Raw genomic sequence first — 6,407 nt, 5'->3', positions numbered from 1 at the left:
TAATTTATCATGTCAGAGTTAGTATATTTGGCTGTATATCTGAATCTTGACTGCCTGAGTACAGTTCCTGCATAATCTGAATGGAAGTGATCACTTGGTTAAAACCTGTAATAGCTGCGTCTTGTACATCCAGATAACGCTTGGCTGTGAACTCTAGCATTGTTGTTCATTCCTGATCATTGATCTTTGAGGACTCATCTTGGGCATCCTTATTTGATTAATCTTCTGCGCCATTATAATCAGAGTGCACTAGCTGTTTCCTTTCCAATGAGTAACCATTCGGTCCTACAAAATATTCAAGCCTACGACCGGTCCTTGGGGGAAAAAACATAATCCTTGAAATATGACTAACTTTATGTGGGAGTGTAATTCAGAAATCAGAACCGGTTCGAAATATGTTAACGTCGACATTCTGAAGAGAGATAAAAACGGGCGGTGGTTTTGGGGCTCTACTTTATCTACGGAAAAGCTTAGTAATGATCTATATACGCAACATTCTAAAATGCGAAGCATGACATCAGTAGCACAAAAGCTTGGTTGAATAACCACTCAAATGCTTGCAGTCCTATGGCAGCAGGGAGCATGGACCATTGGATTGAAGCATTGGAGAACGAGAGCAGCTAGGAACTGGTCGTCCGCGACGGCGACCTCACTCAACCGGTTTGTCTCCGGCTGTTGTTGTCCTTCCAGATGACAATGGTGATGTTAATCTGTAAGATCAACTCCCCTTGTTCGAGTCTTTGAGGGAAGCTTCCTGGAATTGCCGGCGACGACCTCCTTGGTCGGTTCGTCTCCGGCTGTCGTTGTCCGGGAATTGAAGCCGGAAAACGACAGTGGCGATATTAACCTATAAGATCAACCTCCTCCTTGAGTAGCTTCCGGGAATCGTCTTCTTGGCTGCTTTCTGAGAGTGATCAGGCATCAGCTTCGTTGAAACAGCATAATGGATTCACAGCCTTGCAATCTCCGTGTACCTGTTTGTTTTTTCCACGCTGAATTTTCCAACGCGTTGTTGACTCACTCGACGACTCCCCAGGCTGATATTTGCCCGTGCTCCTCATATCCCGCTGGCCTACAACCACATCCCCATATCCCGCTGCACCACCAGTCCACGACCTATTCCACGGCCATCCACCTCTTGAGCTCCGGCAGTCCGGCTCACCCGTTGGACTTCTCTGGCACGACTGCGGCTCGTCCCTTCGAAGCGCCATCACGCTCATTTGCAGCACGCGAGCGGGCTGTTGAGCTTGAGCCAACATCGAAAGGAGCCTCGGTATTGAGAATTTGAGATGTCTGCACCGGTGGTCAGCACCACCATGGGGGCGATGAACCCCCTCATCGGCAAGCTCGCCGCACTGATGGGCGATGAGTACAAGAAGCTCACGTCAGTCAGGAAGCAGGCCTCGTTCCTCAAGGATGAGCTTAGCACCATGAAAGCTCTCCTTGAGAAGCTTGAGCTCATGGATGAACTGGATCCCTTGGCCAAGAACTGGAGGGATCATGTGAGGGAGATGTACTACGACATGGAGAATTGCGTCGATGACTTCATGCGGGACCTTGGAGGTGCCGATGCCAAGACGGGCTTTATAAAGAAGACGGTTAAACGTCTCAAGACGTTGCGGAAGCGTCATCGCTCATCGTATTGCTGATCGGATGGAGGAGCTCAAGGTTCTTGCTCTACAGGCAAATGAACGACGCATGAGGTACAATATTATTATAATTTTCAAAAAAGAAGATCCTCGCACACAATATCTTTCACTGAAAACCGGTAAATATCTTTAATTGCTCTGATGCAAAAGGTACAAGATTGATGATTGCATCAATTCTACTTCCCGCGTCATTCATGTTGATCCTCGCATGTCTGCAATCTACAAGGATGCAAAGGGTCTTGTGGGTATCGATGGCCCAAAGAAAGAGCTTGTAAGTTGGTTGACAGATACCCAGGTAAAACTCAAGGTGGTGGCCATTGTTGGATTTGGGGGCCTTGGTAAAACTACACTCGCCAAACAAGTGTATGATGAGATTGGAGGACAATTCACTTCTAAAGCATTTGTATCGGTTTCCCAAAGACCTGATATGATAAGCCTCCTCGGTGGCCTACAACTAAAGCTTGGGATGAAGGAGTCATCTCAGGCTCGCGAGGTGCAAGACATCATTGATCTTCTTAGAGAACATCTCGCACATAAGAGGTACACATATTCTTCTAATAATTTTTCTTAGGGGTAACCACTATTCCATTAATAAGCTAACAACTAGCATACATTGGATGTGGCACACACACTGAAACGGAGTGGATAACTGTCCCGGAGCAACAGCAGAAACACCCCCCCAGAAGAAAAAAAATACAACCAAGTCTCTTAGGGGGAGATTGCTGAACTAAATCACTCGTGCATTTGAATGGCTAATTAATTTATTTTGGAAAATTGTGTTATTTTACTAACATTCTCTAAGTTTTGTGTACCTTTCAGTTATTTTTAAATAACTTTACTAATTATAGAGATGTTCTTTAGGATAAAGCCGAATCTTATTGGCCATTGAAAGGTTGAGCTCGTACGTATGGCCCCTTTCCAAAATACATACGATTTAGAAAGCATGCAGGTAAATTTACGGGATTTCATAACAATATGCTTTAGAATGTGAGGTTGTCGGCGTTTAATGCCAAGGGTGTGAGAGAATAGGGAGGGGAAACCTGGGCAGTAGGGCTCCCCACGCAGCCACGCATCTTGCCAGAATGGCGTGCACAACAAGTACCCGACGACAACCGAAGAGGTATCACCAAGCGAGCGGACCATCTATGACAACCTAATCCAGACTTGGTGGTCCACTGGTGGCTAGATGGAGGGTGTCGCCGAGGACTAGGCGGGCCACCGGGCAACTGGCTCCGAGTGCAGGCAGTGCAGTAGCTTCACCTGAAGGCAGGTATTTTGAGTGGCCAGATAGCACACCCTGAGACCACCCTCCCGCTTAGGGCGTCACACTTGTTTCCAGGTGTTGAAGCACTTGGCCCACGACATCGCACAGGAACGCCCTCCTCAACGTGTCTAGAGTTGAAAGGATCGAAGAGATCGACTAGAGTGGGGTAAATAGGAGACTACCAAATTTTAGCTTTTCTTCCAACTTTAGGGATAATTGCGGATAAAATAAAATCTGTAGATATGCAATCTACAATGATAACTACCTATATGGCAAGCAAACTAACATCGTTGGTCCTGAGATTTTGGGGGTCGGGGCAAAACTAAAACACATGCCCTTATTAACATAAACATAGAACTAATGGCCTATGGAGAAAGTAGAGAAAGTTGTGTATGACTGTCACAGGCTATCACAAAGCCATGTTTTATGTGAAGCCTTACTATAACTATAGGAATAAATTATAGTTTCAGGTACAAAGATTCATAAATAGTCCTAACATAAATTTGCATAAGAAATGCAGAGTTGGGATGCACTTTTTTTGTTCTTGCACCGACTAATGTTAATGGTAAGTTGTTACTATAAATAAGAGTATCTAACAAATTAAGATAGATAAGCAAATCCGTATGAGTGATGTGAAAACTATTCCTTCGCATCTTCAAAAGTTAAATCCCTTAGTATCTTGAAATTTAAATCATCATTGCTGCGCTAATACAGAGTTACTCTTACCTAATTGTGCAAATGAGTAAATAAGAGTTAATTGGCCCATTTGCACTGTCATTGCTCAATTCATTTGAAAACAACAGCCATGATTAACAACCAGAACCACGCTCTTCGTATTGATCTCTTTGACATCTACGCCATGTGAACATTAATATTAAACCACAGAAACAAAAGGTTAGCAATACATTACCTTTAATTATATAATAGAAACTTGTAGTCTTTTTTTGTTCGAGCATGAATGTATATGATAAATGTAAATGTGTTTTAACTATCTTATAGTTTGCATGTAAATATCAAAACTTGGCTTAGGCTCGAATTACGTGAACATGCAAAATTAACCTAAGAAATAGCATTTTTCTTGCTTCAATCCTAGTTTATGCTATTCGTAGTTTATGTTCATTTCCAAGTTATGATGCTTTCCTCTGTAAATCATATCACAGTTGTACCTATCTGATATGTGCAACAATATTCAATAGGTACCTTATTGTAGTAGATGACTTGTGGGATCAATCAACATGGAATATTATGAGTTGTTTATTTCCAGACGTTGATAATGGAAGTAGAGTAATAGTAACTACACGAGTGGATAATGTGGCTATTGGGGCATGCAACAACGACCATGAGTGTGTTTACAGAATGAAGACCCTAAAAGAACTAGACTCAAGAATGTTGTTCTTTAATAGAGTATTTGGGTCTGAAGATGACTGTCCACCCCAGCTTAAAGAAATTTCAGCTGAAATTTTGAGGAGGTGTGGAGGGTTGCCACTTGCAATCATCACTATAGCCAGTTTGTTAGCTAGTCGTCCAGCAAGATCAAAGGACGAGTGGGAGAGCATAAGAAACTCTTTGGGCGCTAAGTTTGCCATAAATCCCACCTTGGAAGAGATGAGGAGTATATTAAACCTTAGCTACATGCATCTTCCTCTTCATCTCCGTCCATGTCTCCTGTACCTTGGCATGTATCCAGAAGATAAATATATCAGCAAGGGTCCTCTGATTGCACAATGGGTCGCTGAAGGCTTCGTCAATAATTCTCATGGATCAGATTTGCAGGATGTTGCGAAGAGTTATTTTAATGAGCTTATCAATAGAAGCCAGCCAGCTGGAACCTCAGGTTGTGTGGATGTGGAGTTTTACACAGTACACGACATGATGCTTGATTTGATCATCAGCAAGTGTGCAGAAGACAATTTCATCAGTGTGGCATATAATTGTGAAGATGTGGCAAGAATGCATAGCTACCAATATAAGGTCCGTAGATTGTCCTTAAAATCAAGCGCTGGTGCTACAACATCAGTGATCGTTGATACTAGCATGTCACAAGTTCGATCATTTGCACAGTTTGGAAAGTCCAATTACATGCCTCCTCTTTCTCTATTTACATACCTTCGAGTGCTCTTGTATGACTTCCCATACAAGGGTACGACAGTCGACCTCAGTCCTATTGATCAATTGTTTCAGCTATGGTATGTTAGAGTTAATGCATCCAAATGCATCATAAATCTCCCTACTGAAATTCGAGGGCTTGTTCATTTGGAGACGCTGAGAATACATGGCCGATCAGCACAAAACTTCCCATCAGATATAGTTTTATTGCCACGGTTGTCTGATCTGAGCCTTCCAGATGGTACGGGGTTGCCTCAAGGGATCGCGAGCGTTAAATCATTGCGTGCTTTGTCATGCCCTGATATGGAAAAGAGCTCGTTAGAGGATATTAAGGCCATTGGCGAAGAGTTGACTGGTCTGAGAAAGCTGAGGTTCTCTTGGAAAGTGGTAGCGGAGGAGGTAGTTGATGTTTTGGTCACCTCAATTGTAAGGCTCCCTGACCTCAAATACCTCTTTGTCAGTGCTAATGGTGTGTTTTCTAAACATTCTTGTTGCCAGATGTACTCGCTATCCAACCCTCCTCTCCATATCGAGGTACTTTATCTACTAGGATGGATATTGAAGAGAGTTCCCAATTGGATTGGCGACCTCCATTGCCTCCACAGCCTGACTTTGTCGGTTGAGTACCTATCGACTGATGAGGTTCACGTTGTCGGAAAACTGCCCTCCCTCATCGACATGTTTCTCTCTGTGTCGAGTATCACTGAACATAGTGGTGCCGCCATAGTCCGCACAGGATTATTTCCGGTTCTGGAAGACCTTAGACTCGTCTCTGATGATGCTATGGTATGCATGGAGTTCGAGGCAGGGGCGATGCCCAACCTGCGACAGCTCCATCTACAAATACATGATGGGTGGGATGGTGCTACGCCATTAGGGATGGAGCACCTGTTAGCCCTCGAGCACATCCTTGTAGGTGTCACATCCTCCGTCCACAAGAACAGTGATGTGGAGTCTGCCTTCAGGAGCGCAGCCGATGTGCACCCAACATGCCCTTCTGTTCAAATGTATTGATATGATGATCGGCCTTTTCTGTAATTTAAATCTCCCCTTGTTGTTCTATTTATTCATTTACTCTTCTTGTATTTACCTGGTACACATTCTGTTTATCGCATAACTGCACGACATACCTTGTGATTTATGATGTCAGAGTTTGCAATGATTTGGGCGTATCTGAATCTTGGCTAGCCAAATGCAGTTATTCCTGCATGATATGAATGGTCATATCTCATACTCCCTCCGTCCCAAAATAAGTGACCCAACTTTGTATTAACTTTGTACTAAAGCTAGTACAAAGTTGAGTCACTTATTTTGGAACGGAGGGAGTATGTAATATCTACATACATCATGTTGTACTATATGCAGATGATCTTGGATGCGTAGTCTGC

The 6,407-nt window shown here is 43.5% G+C and overlaps 1 pseudogene; it reads left to right on the top strand.

Annotated features, from left to right (window-relative positions):
* The first annotated feature begins 961 nt into the window (after positions 1–961).
* On the top strand, positions 962–6,160 carry LOC119323972 (annotated as a pseudogene).
* The last annotated feature ends 247 nt before the right edge of the window (positions 6,161–6,407 follow it).

Source organism: Triticum dicoccoides, chromosome 6B, assembly GCF_002162155.2.
Source record: "Triticum dicoccoides isolate Atlit2015 ecotype Zavitan chromosome 6B, WEW_v2.0, whole genome shotgun sequence".
Classification (NCBI taxonomy): Eukaryota; Viridiplantae; Streptophyta; class Magnoliopsida; order Poales; family Poaceae; genus Triticum; species Triticum dicoccoides.
Note: the sequence above shows the minus strand (reverse complement) of the source record. Positions and strands in the feature narration are given on the sequence as shown.